The following is a 14,210-nucleotide window of genomic DNA, read 5'->3' as shown; positions in this document are numbered from 1 at the left end:
GCCGAATCTTCCTTCAGGATATCAAGAAACCAGACTGTGATGACTGGGAGAATGGGCTGAATGCAATGGAATGTGTGCTACACTTGGAAAAAAGTGTGAATCAGTCACTATTGGAACTGCACAAATTGGCCACTGACAAAAATGACCCCCATTTGTGTGACTTCATTGAGACTATTTACCTGAACGAGCAGGTGAAATCCATCAAAGAATTGCGTGACCATGTAACCAACTTACGCAAGATGGGGGCCCCCAAATCTGGCATGGCAGAGTATCTCTTTGACAAGCACACCCTGGGAAACAGTGATAATGAGAGCTAAGCCTTAGGCTGGCTTCCCACAGCCACAAGGGTGACTTCCCTGGTCACCAAGGCAGTGCATGCATGTTGGGGTTACCTTTACCTTTTCTATAAGTTGTACCGAAACATCTACAAGTTCTTTCCTTAGTACCATTCCTTCAAATAGAGTAATTTGTTACCCCTCTCCCCAAAATAAGAATGCTATACCAACAAGTGCAGCATATATGTACAAGTACAGGGAACATTTACCAAGGTAGAAGGTATGCTGAGCCATAAGACCAAATCCTCAACAAATTTAAAAGAATTGAAACCATACAGTAATGGTGTATTAGTTTCCTAGGCCTGCCATAACAAAGTACCACAAACTGGGGAGTTTAAAACAATAGAAATTTATTGTTTCAGTTCTGGAGGCAAGAAGTCTGAAACCAATGTGTCACCAGAGCCAATATCGCTCTAAAACCTGTAGTGGAATCCTTCCTTGCATTTTCTTAGCTTCTGGTGGTTTGTCAGCAATCTTTGACATTCTTTGGCCTGTTCAGGCATCACTCTGATTTTCTGCCTTCACATGACTGTTTCCCTGTGCCTATCTTCACATGGCTGCCTTCTTATATGGACACCAGTCGTATAGGATTAAGGGTTCACCTGACTCCAATATGACCTTATCTTAACTAATTACATCTACATTGATTCTGCTTCCAAATAAGGTCACATTCTGAGGTACTGGGGGTTAGGACACCAGCATATCTTTTTTTTCGGGTGGGAACATATCTCAACCCATACCAAATAGTATGGAGAGATTCCCTCAATTTTGGAATTGTATTCCCTCAATTTTGGAACATGTATTAATAATCCATGGGTCAAAGAAGAAATCACAAGAAAAAATAGTGAATATTGTGAGCTGAACACCTACCATATATATCAATAATGGATATCCAAGTATCAAATTTTGTGGTATGTATCCAAAGCAATGCTTAGAATTTTATAAATATAAATAACTGCTAGAAAAAAGATTTAAAAATTAATGACCTAAGCTTGTACCGTAAGAGCACTAGTAAAAGAGCAAATTAAACCTAAAATAATAGAAGGTAAATAATAAAAATAAGATCATAAATCAAGAAATAGGAAACAGATAACAATAGATAATAAAGTTAAGATATGGGGTTTTTGGGGAAAAAATAATAAAAATTGTAGATACTAACCAGACTAAGAAAAAAAGATATACATATTGCCTAGAGCACTAATTAAAAAGGGAATATCACTAAACATACTAAAAGGACTACAGACATTAAAAGGGTAATAAAATAATATTATAAATCTGTTTATATCATTAAATTCAACAACCTAGCTAACTGGAGATATTTATTGAAAACCATGAATTACCCAAACTGACAGATGAAGAAATAAAAATTTAGAAAAACACTTTTCATTAAGGCAATTCAATTCATAATCAGAAACCACCTAAGAAAAGCAGAAAATAAAATGGAGAGAGCAAGATCAGGAGAGAGAAATAGAAAGAGAAGAGAAGAGGGAGGGAAAAAAAGAGAAAGAAAGAACGTAAGGATGAATGGGTGGGAAGGAGGAAAGAAGGCAGGGAGGAAGGAGGGAAGGAAGAAAATCTCCAGGCACAGTTTAATTAATTAATTAATTAATCAAATATTTAAGCAATAAATAATGCCATATCTAAAATAAACTGTTTTCATAAATAGAAGTGGAGGAAACCCTTCCTAAATCAGCTAGCCAGGACATTAAAACCCTGATACCAAAAACTGACAAAAACATTACGGAAAAATAAAATTTATACCAATATCCCTCATAAATATAGATGCAAATTCCCTTTCAAAATATCAGTAGATAATTTAAAGTAATGTACAAAAAGAATAATACACCATTACTTGTTGGGGTTTATCCCAGAAAAGCAAAGTTGGTTTGCCATTTGACAAAAATTCATTTTAATCTACCATATTAACAGAATGAAATATGTATATATAAATATGTATACCTTCATAAGGCATTAGCATTATCTCCTAAAGTTGACAATAGACATATATATGAGCCAGAAATTCCCATCCTACGTATATACTAAAGAGAGTTTGTGTATTTTCAAGTACTGTTCACAATATCGACAAACTGGAAAAAAACCAAATGCTCATAAACAATAATGTAGATGAATTAACTGTGGTACAGTAAAATGCAATATTATACAGTAGTCAAAACAAATGAACTAGCAACATATAAAAACATGAAAGAATTTTGTGATAAAATGTTGAGGACAAATGAGTCTCCAAAGATTGCATACAGCATGATATACTTCTTTTATGAAATAAAACAGATCTTAAAAATATTTACTGTTTCAGAAGTTATAAGCAAACCAAAAGAGACTCCTGGTTTCAACTCTGACATGTAAACAGCTAGGAGATAGCTATTTCCATCATTACAGAAAGAAAACTGCTGAACAAACTGAAAATTAAGGACTCTTCTTAGACCCATCAGAGAATTGTGATCAAGGGTGGCAAACTGCCACCCTTGAAATCTGGAGAGATAGGTGAATAGAGAATCACAGCTGAAACCTGGAAACAAAAATTCCTAGGAACACTTAAGTTGTAATTTTGACAAATTGCTTGAGGTTGAGTATACTAGCATGAGGGAGAATGCCTAAGAGCTGTGTTTTGGCATGTGTGTCGGGGGTACACTTTCATGGATTTTGCCTTCAGGAGCCCAATGAGATCCTCACAGTGAAAAGCTTGGAAGGATCCTCTACTGGCTCTGAAATGGGAAAAGGAAACATAACCATTTTGAAATATGCCAAGACTGTTCTCCAAAACAAAGGGAACTTTGCAGGAGAAAAGGCTTTACCAGAGCCTTATTACACCCTAGGGAGAAGAGCATTTATCCAATCCTACTCCCTCCCCCACCCCAAATCCTTCCTGTATTACCTAAGAGGAGAAATTAAGGCTAAGAAACATTGATGAAAGTCACAGCTCAGAGACATGGGCCCACTAAACGACTGAGATTTAATCATAAATTGAAAGAAACTTCTCTTCTCCCATACCTTGCGACCATACCAAGAGGGACTGGTGTAACAGTGGCTTACAGCGAAAAGAGCTGCATAACAAAGACTTTATCCAAGTAGGAGTAATTAAGGAATTCTAAAGTCATTAAAGGAGACACAACAAGGTCATACAAGGACCTTACAAAGTTCCCTTTGTTTTGGACAACAGTTATGGCATATTTCGAAATGGTTGCTATTTACCAAAAAACACAATTTAAATAAAAGTAATCAGGTTCAAGGTAAAACAATGAAAACATTCAGTATGAAAATACTAAGAGGAAAGCTACCTTAACAGGACTGTTACTAAATCAAGCGACTTTAAGGCAAGCAACATTTCCAGTGATAACGAGGGAGATTTCATAAAATGACAAAATGGTCAATCCTTCAGGAATATATCACAATTATAAATCTATGCACATATTTATATAACTGAAATATATATATAAAAATTTACAGAATTATAAGAGGTAAAAGGGGAAATCAAGTATAATGAGAGAATCAAAATAGAAGATAACTTCCATAGAAATAAAAATATATCAGAGATTATAATAACAATAATAAAATAGCCCTTAGTGGCATTGAATCACATACATAACAATAAAGATCTGAATTAGCAAACTTTAGTTACTGTATCAGAGAATCCTCTCAAAATACAGAATTAAAGGAAAACCATAGAAATTATGATAGCCAAGATACTGATCAGTGCCCTCAAGTGCTAATGTGGCTATAAATCACCATGTGATCTTGTTAAAAATGCACATTTTGATTGAGTAAATATGCGGTAGGGCCTGCGATTCTGAATTTCTCATTGGTTCCCAAGAGATGCAGAAGTTACTGATCAGCAGACCTTACTTTAAATAGCAAGGATACAGAGAGAAAATATGGAAGAACATCTTTATTCTCACATACACACACACACACACACACACACACACACACACACACACACACAGCATTTATACAACAGGAGTTCCATAGGAAAACGTGGAGTCCTGGAGGAGTAAAAAGCAGTCAAGTGCACAACAGAAGAAGGCACTTATTTTGAGGTGAAAGCGTTTACTGAAGACTGGGAAGAATTGTTTGTGTGTGATATTTTCTAAAAACATCATAGTAAATATCTGAACTAAAATAGTAAGGAAAAAATAGCAAAAAGATTTAAACACATTTTTGGAACCAGAAATCAAATAAGAGCTTGGACACACCTTTAACAATTTGGGGACCTGGCAAGAGTATAAGACTTCTAAGTCAAGCTAAAAATCTGTTACATAAAACATATATATTGTCCTGCCTTGAAAAAAGTTAAAAGCCTGGTTGACTGTTTTTATATGACAATTTTGGAAGAATACTAAAAATTGTTAATTATTAATGTATAACGATTTTCTATTGATTAGTCAGTGATATTTGGTTGAGTAATAAAATATAGATATATATAATTCATATTTATGAATATTCATTCCATACAATTTATTTTTCCTTTTCTTTAATGTTGTTAAAATAAAGATTTTCATATTAATGCAATAAAAGATTAAAATGTAAAAGGTGATCATGTTCCAAATATACAAATTTTGAGTTTATGTTGATAAAATTAAATTACTATAAAATATTAAAACAGTTATGTTCACATATGCTTTCAGTTACTTTATATAATATTCAAACTTTAAAAATTAAAAGCCAAATATAATATACCTTAATTATTGAATTTCAAAATTTTAGCTAAAATTTTAAATACAGCTGAAATGTATAGTATTTTTTGAAAATTTACTCAAATCTTATCAATATGATTATAAATATAAAGATATTCAAAATCCTACCTTTTAATGCCCACCTACTTTCCAACATAAAGAGCTATATATGTACATTTAAAAGGAATATGAATTGTTAAATGTAGCAAAATATTTCTCAGCTGCATTTTGTACTGGTTATAAAAACCATGTGTGTCTCTCCAGAAACAATATTGGAACATAAAGAAAAGGAAGGAAAGGGATGCCTGTCACTACTGTGAAATAATACTTCCTTAAGCAAGAATCTATGGGATTTATATCATCTGAGAGAAAAGATATTGAACAAGTTAATTAATTTGTGTTTTCTGTTACATAAGGCATTTAAATGTTTCTCACATCCTGAAGCAGTATCCTGAACCAGTATCCAACACATGAAACTCCTTAGTATTTGGATACATTTGGGCACAGGGCAAGAGGTGGGAAAATGTTTTCTCCTGGATCCAAACAATATTCGTCACAAGACAGCTTGCTTAGGGTTGCAGGTCTGAGTGGAAGATGCTAAGGGACAGAAGTTGCTATATGTTCTTTAATAAGTTTAATTTTTGTGTGTGTGTATAATTGGGATCATCTAAAGCATGGAGCTCAGGACAGGTTACTCTCTTGCCCTGTTATAAATGTGGTACCGAATACGTGAATATGGTACCTAGAAAAGAAGTACAAGCTGATATTCATGGGAAAAGCCCAGTGAGGATCTATTCTTGAAGTAAGTATTTACAGGGGGATATAGAGGTGTTAATTTGAATGATTACCAAAAACTTGTGCCAAGTCTCTGCCATCATCCCATCCTGTCCAACTCTTCCACACAGAGAGATGGTGAAAAGTGAGGCCAGAAGGGTATTAATTTTAATGACCATCTATGGAATCCTGATCGGTCTCTGTCTTCATCCCATCCTTCCCTACTCCTCCATACAGAGAGATGAGATGGGAAGGCCATTTCCCTGTCTCCTGCTCCATGTTCAAAACACTCACATACACACGCATGCACGAGCACGCACACATATATACACACACACCACTCCAAAACTAGAGTGCTTAACTCTATGTGTAGTTAGGCCTTCAAATATTGAATTTGACGCTTAAATTAAAGCATTCCACAGTCTGGAATTTGGCGATTCCCAAGACAAACATTCTAACTCTTCATATAGGCATCTTAAAATGAAGCTTGCCATTCAAAATGTCCAGCCTAGTCTCCAGAAACAAAGCTTCCATTAGGCTTCCCAATCAGGTGAGAAACCTATCAGGAAACACACCTGCCTATACAATAGCAAAGAAAACCAATTTCAACTTATCTACAGTAATCAACCAAATACTTCATTCTGAAGTATAGCAACAGGTAACAAAAATTTAACATATACGATAAAAATCAACAGAATAAGACAGTAAGTTTAAAAACAACAAGCAGAATATTGAGCCCAGAATAAATATAGTTCAAGAAAGAGAAGAGATATTTTAAGATAATCTAATTAGTATTCTCAGAGAAATATGAGTACATCATAGATTGCTGGTAGGAATGTAAAATGGTACGGTCACTCTGGAATACAGTTTGACAATTTCTTGAGTAACTAAACATGCAATTACCATACACCAGCAATTACACTCCAAAGAAATGAAAAATTATATTCATACAAATACCTGTACATGAATGTTTATACTAGCTTTAATATTAATAGCCCCAAACTGAAAACAATGCAGATATCCTTCAACGGATGATTGGTTAAACAAACTGTGGTACATCCATACCATGAAATACTAATTAGCAATAAAAAGCAATGAGCTAATGATACATGCAATAACCTGTATGAATATCCAGAGAATTATGCTGAGTGAACAAAGCCAAATACACACTATATAAATGCTATATTTATATAAGATTTATATGAAATTCTTGAAGCTACAAAATAATAGAAATGGAAAACAGATTGACAGTCAACGGAGATTAAGGAAAGGGCGGGGTGGGAGGGAAATAGGCATGACTATAAAAGGGCAACACGAAGGATCCTTCTGGTGATAGAAATGTTCTATATCTTGACTGTATCAATTGTCATATCTCTGTTGTGATATTATAGATTTGCAAGATATTATCACCGAGAGAAATTGGGTAAGGTGTATACAGGATCTGTATTCTTTCTTAAAACTGGATGTGAATTTAACTTTCTCAAAATGAAAAACTTAACTAAAAAATGAAATTGAATGTTGTAAAAAAGCATCAGAAAACAAAACATGACTGTTATATGAAAGTAAATCAATAGAATTACTGGGGAAAAAATGCTGAAGAAATACATGTATGTAGAGAGAAAGGAAAAGAGAAAGAAAATGTGAAAGAAATGATGGCAACATAGGGATTCAATCTCATAGAGACAATATTTTACTATTAGAAATTAAAAAGAGTAAATAGAGGAAATGAAGAAGACAAAATTATTAAAGAAGTAGTATAAGTAAATTCCCAAAAGTTGAAACTCATGAATCTTTAGAATAAAAGGAAAATGTTTGGTCTTCCTAGTTGAAACTTTAATGTCTATCAATAAATTTTACCATTTTCTTTGTATAGGTCTTTCACATTTCTGGTTAAGTTTATTCCAAAATAAAATTAAAGCTCTTGTCTACTTTAATATGTATCTTTATTTTTCTGTTTGCAATATATCATTTGGATATTGCTGATATATTAGAACACTGCTTCTAATCTAGTAGTAATTATTTGATAATCAGATCAAATCATTTGAAAGCATCCTCAGTTTTGTATCAATTTCCAATATTTATCTCTCTTTCTTTGTCTTAATGCATTGGTTAGGTCTTCTAGTAAAATAATAAATAATAGCACCAATGGTGTTATTCCTGATTTGGGATGAATTATTAATATTCTACCATTAAGTATGACTTTTGCTGTAGGTTTGGTACATTTATCTAATGATGTTTTTTCTTCTTTCTTAATTTGCTATGAATTTTTAATATGCATAAGGATGATAGTTCAAATATTTACTGTTAGCTATTGAATTTATTTCATTTTATATTATTTTTATAATCTAAATCAATATATTTTGATTAAAATGGATTTTCATTCCATACACAAAACATTACACAGGTCTGCACAGAAGACTGATTGTGAATTTTAAATAGCATGATAAATTTAGATTGTGTTTAGAAAATGGTAAAACTATCATTTTAAATTTAACATACATATATAAAATAAAAAGGGAAGCTAGTACAGCAATATTAATAGATCCTAAATATTTTGATTACACTGGAAGTTCTAGTCATAGTAAGGCATCTACAAATGTTTGACACAAGATAATATTTTCTACTCCAATCCAGATTTCTTTATTTACCATTTAATAAAGGATAGGCTGGAAATGACTGACAGGTGTGCCATACTGTCAAGGAAATTACGAGTTTGCAAATTCAGCATTTATTTATTTTAAGTAACCATACATAAGAAACTCTTAAGTTGTAGCCACGTTGTTTCAGTATTCTGAATCCATGCCTCCCACTGTTTCTACTTTGTTACATAGATTTTCTCAGTCTTCTTCCCCAATATACACGTCTTTTGGTGTCAAGAAAGTTGTTTGTTTCATATGACCTAACAATTCAATCAAGTGATTTTTAAGTGAAAAAAGGGAAGTTTCCCCTCCCCTCACCCTCTTGGGAAGGGGAAGTCAGAAACTTAATTTAGACAGGAAAATAGGATCAGCTCTGCTACCAGTGAGTCTCATAATCTTTAAAACCCTTTTAAAAAAAAACCCTTTTGTATTTTTTCAAATTTTCACACATATCTTCCCTTTTTTGTTAAAGCACAAATGGTTGTTGACTATGCAGATTATGCAGAGGAACTTCAGTGAAATGCTACTTCATCAGGAAGAACTGTGGATCAAGTAGGCCCACAAAGTTATCATAAATAATGATATTTACATAGGCAGTACATATAAAAATGTAGAAAGTGAGGCAGGAGGTAGATGCCCCTCCCCCCCCAGGGTAAGCAATTGAAGATTCATTCCCTGTGGACCAATACTCCAAGATGACAATAGCAGGACAATTGAGAGAGGAGGCTGGGCCCTGCCCAGATACAGGATAAGAGACCACATATTTCTCATTCTCAATGTCAAGGAAATCTTCCCAACTAGAAAGCTCCTTAAGGTCAAAAAGGGAGGGGGCGCCACCCCATAGTAAGTGATGCCAACTACCCATAGCCTCTTCGGTAGAATCCATCTTGGCTGAGAGATGCACGCGCACATGGGAGGATCCTGAGATATACCAAATACAGACTCTGAACCAGGCAAATCAAAATGATTGGTCAAAGGAAACCTGGAAGAAATGCCCCATTATAAGTGATTTAAACTACCATGAGGGTGCAACTCTCTCTCTGAGTCTGCCCGTGTGTCTATCCACATGTACCGTACTCTTTTCTTCTCCTAATAGACACTTGTTTCACTACTTTACGTCTTTGTGGGAATTCTTTTCTGCAAAGCCGAAGGGCCAGGGCCTTGTCACTGGCTACTTGTTCCTGGTGGTCTAGTGGCTAGGATTCGGTGCTCTCACTGCCTTGACCTGACCTCAATCTCTGGCCGGGAACCAAAACCCTGCTTCAAGCTGCTACAGGCCGAGGCCACCCATGATCAGAAAGTATGAGAAAAAATAAGATTTTAGGAGAGCCTTCTGAAAGACAAATTAGAATAACAATTCACGATGTCACATTCCTCTTTTCATGCTTTGTTAAAAAGCCTAAATTTATATTTGCTTCATGTTCCTTTCAGGAAGATGAATAAGTTATGCAAAACGAAGTACACCAATATTTAAATTATACAGAAAAGCTTAGGTTTGAAAATAATTTGACAAGGAGATAAGCAAGAGGGTCCAATTAAACAAACCCTTTGGCAAATTACTATTTCTTTTACCAACTCAATTTCTGTCATAATCTATAGAAAAAAAAATCCCTGACCAGCTAGGTGTTTCTATTTTAATTTTAAAAAGCAATATTTATTAATAACACTCCATAGCTAACCATTTTAAGCTCCTATCAAACTCAGGCAAGAAATTATTAAATTCATAAATGTGCTTTCATTGCATTTTAATGGAAATGAAATTAGATCTGTCTTATCAGAGGTGGGACTAGTCAACACTAAAAGAAGCAGAAGTACTGCCAAATAGTCAATTTACATAAATAAATTTGCCTCCTTTACAAATCAGGAAGGCTTTTCATGAGAGCTTGAAAAGCAACATCACTCCCCAAGCTGACTTTGAATTGATGGACTAGTGGTAAGTCTGATAAGATTTAACCAAAACTTTTCCTCTTTTTTTCTCCACACTAGGTAAATTTTAAGCATTGCTCTTCCAATGATACCTATCTAAATGTTAATACTGTACATCCTTTCCATACTATTATTGCATTCCTAGGGAAGAAATGCATATCCTGTACACAGCAATTTTGTTCAATTTGAAATAACAGATATTCTGAAATACTTAGTCCTGAATAATTCATTTATGCAATCTACAAAATGATGATTGCATAGCTTGCTTTTAAAGGATTTTACTAACTTTCATTGAATGATACTATATAAATTGACTAGATGATGTAGCAAATCTAATTGTCCAGGAATGTACACTAAGGGGACCTCTTCGGTTTTTCTGTAAAAATACTAACTCACTGAATCATACAAAGAATTGTTCTTCAAGTTAGAATAAATTTTTGAAGGTCACCTAGGCCAAATTCCTACCAGATTAAAATAACAAATTTCTTCCATAGCATAACTACCAAGAGGCTATTTATTATTCACTGGAATGTCTTTAGTAACAGTATATCCCTGTGTGGTGTTGGCTCCTGATCAGGTGTTCACAGTTGCCCACGTCTTACCCTCTACATTGTCTTGACCAAATTTTTGTCAGGTTTTTCTCTTCACTAAAGGTCCCTGAACTCTGCTTGTCCTCAAACCTAAGCAAGCACTGAAAAGCCAAAAATATCCCCTTATCAGCTTATCCCGAGAATCAGCTGACCCTCTCTATAAACGAAAAGCCTTTTTGCTTGCTTTTGAGACACTTGCACATTTCTGAGATCTGAGTGCTTTCCCTACTGCAACAGTCTTTCTTCTCAGTAAAGCCTCTCCTTATCTAAGTCTGGATTTGTTTTTATATGACATTCCTATTAAAAAAATATGTGAAAGCCCAAAACTTGGTACTTTAAATAATTTATTTGCCTCTGAACTCATTTTTTTAACACTGTGCTATCTATATTTCCTTTCCACTTTCTCTCTTCCTTCTATTTTCCCTTCCATTATATAAAGTCATGGACTTAAACTCTAATATTCTTACAGATACAAAATTCTAACTCACTGGTCCCTTGGGTCAACCTCATGGCTATTCATGACATTTCACCTGAAATATTGCTTTTCACGTCTTATCCGTTATGTGTACTTCCAAAAGAAGCAGTTTCCTAAAGTATGTTTCATCAAGCAGCATTACTTTGCTAAGTAGCCACTAATACCTATTCATTGTCTACTAAATGCCCATATTCTTTAACTTGAAATTTAAGTTCTTCCAACAGTGGAGCAGGAGAATAGTTCCCAGTGTAACTTAAATGTTGTGGTATTTAAATATACAGGAACACTTTAGATGTGTGCATACGTAAAGATAAAATTGTGCAACAACAAGACAACTATGATTCATTTAGCTTGAATGTACCAAAAAAGTAAATTAAGCTAGGTCTCTGCCATGTAGGTAAACTAGAACTGATGGCTTTGGCTCAAATGCATTGCTACAATGACTTTATAATTATGACTATAGAAATAAATTTAGTTAAATATTATCTAATAATTGTTTGTTGCTTTACTACCATATATCCAGCTCCATGGTAGGCACTATGGAGAAGAAAAAGAGAACTCTGAAACCTACATCTTACATTTTCACATACTATACACAATCTCAGAGTCAGAAAAATTCCTAATGCAAATATGAAAAATAAACATTATAAAGGTAATTTTAGGACATCTGCTTCTGGCCATGATGGACAAGCTAGGATAGATCAACCTTACTTCCAAGAATCGACAGAAAAGCTGGATAAAATATTTTTAAAGCATTTTTTTAAATGTGGAATACTATAGCTTGATTGTAATGGTAGTTACATGGATGTACACATGGGATACAATGGCATAGAACTATACACGCATATTGTACTAATGTCAATATCCTTATTTTGATATTATGTTAAAACTATATAAAATGCAACTATTGGAGGAAACTGGGATGAAGGGTACACTGTACCTCTCTGTACTATTTTGTCACTTCTGGTGAAACTATGATTTATTTTAAAACAAAAAGTTTTTTGTTAAAAAATGTTTGAAGGCATCAGAAAGTTACAAATAAAGGCAGGACTTGAGGGGTCAAGACCCCAGAGAGAAGTGAAACACAGAGAGATGAGTCTGACATTTGGTACTGCACTTCCTCTACAGGCATTTACAAATTCATGACTGATAGCCAGAAAGCTAAGAATTTGAGCATAGCTCTCAGCATTCTCTTGGAGCTGAGAAGATAGAAATTGGAGTTTAGGACTGATCAAAGTGGTCGGCCCTCATAAAATAATTTAGTTTTCAGGTAGATCATCTTTACAGGGTTGTAAGGATGAACCAAAAATAGATCAGCTTTTGTAAAGACTGAAACTCAGCCTCTATAATCAGCCCAAACTCTGGCTGAATTAAAGTGATCTCCCCCTAGCTTAGAGGCCAGATGCAAAAGCCTTAAAATATCTCTATATTTCTATATATAATATCTGACATTGAATTTTTAAAAATTAACAGGCATACCATGTCTCAAGATCAAATAATCTAAAATCAAGAAGAAAAATGAACAACAAAAAGATACCCACAGGGGATCCAGGTTGTCAGAAATAGCCTTTACGATAATAATGATCTATATAATACTTAGGGAAAACTTAATAAAAAATATATAAAGCATATATAAGGGAAACCATAAGCATCTACAAGAAAAATCTCAAATAAACAACCTAACCTTACATCTAAAGGAACAAGAAAATGAACAAACAAAATCCAAAGTTAGTAGAATGAGAGAAATCATAAAGAACAGAGCAGAAAGAAATGAAACAGAGGCCAAAAAAAAGAGAATAGAAAAGATCAATGAAACTAAGTGCTGGTTCTTTGAAAAGATAAATGAAATTAATAAACCTTTAGTTAAACGCATCAAGAAAAACAGAGGGAGAACCCAAGTAAATAAAATAAGATATGAAACAGGAGAAATTACAATTGACACCATAGAAATACAAAGGATCATAAGAGATTACTACAAATAATTATACACCAATAAAATGGACAACCTAGAAGAAATCAATAAATTGCTAGAAATGTACCATCCCCTAAGACTGAATTTGGAAGAAATAGAAAATATGAACTTATTGCCAGTAATTAAATTGAGTCAGTAATAAAAAAAAATCTCCCCCAAGACATAAGTCCAGACCCCATGGGCTTCATAGATAAATTCTACCAAGCATTTAAAGAAGAATTAAAACATATATTTTTCACACTATCCCCCAAAATTGAAGAGGGATGAATGCTTCCAAACTCATTCTACAAGGCCATCATCACCCTAATAACAAAACCAGACAAAAATATCACAAAAAATTACAGGCCAATATCACTGATGAACATAGATGTAAAAATCCTCAACAAAATATTAGCAAACTGAGTTCAACAATATATTAAAAGGATCAAACACCATGATCAAGGGGTATTTATCCCAGGAAAGCAATGGACATTTCAATATCCACAAAGCAATCAACATATCATACCACATTAACAAATTAAAGAATTAAAATCATATGATCATCTCAACAGATGCAGAAAAAAGTTTTGGACAAAATTCAACATTCATTTATGATTAAAAAACTCTCAAAAAAGTGAGTAAAGAGGGAACACAACTCAACATAATAAAGGTCATATATGACAAGTCCACAGAAAAATCATATTCAATGGTGAACAGCTGAAAGTATGTCCTCTAAGATCAGGACCAAGACAAGGATGCCCACTCTCACCACTTTTATTCAACATAGTATTGGAAGTCATATCCATAGCAGTCAGATAAGAAAAAAGAG

The 14,210-nt window shown here is 33.9% G+C and overlaps 1 pseudogene across 1 annotated transcript in view; it reads left to right on the top strand.

The window, feature by feature from the left end:
- LOC309620717 (ferritin heavy chain pseudogene) overlaps positions 1–14,210 on the top strand; it is a 501,140-nt pseudogene extending 486,930 nt beyond the window's left edge. Inside the window, exon 2 of the transcript XR_014249902.1 lies at positions 1–14,210. This exon is cut by the window's left edge and continues 17,667 nt beyond it. The product of XR_014249902.1 is annotated as a ferritin heavy chain pseudogene (transcript).

Source organism: Balaenoptera borealis (assembly GCF_965194805.1).
Source record: "Balaenoptera borealis genome assembly, chromosome: X".
Taxonomy (NCBI): Eukaryota; Metazoa; Chordata; class Mammalia; order Artiodactyla; family Balaenopteridae; genus Balaenoptera; species Balaenoptera borealis.
This window is presented reverse-complemented; position numbering and strand designations above follow the sequence as displayed.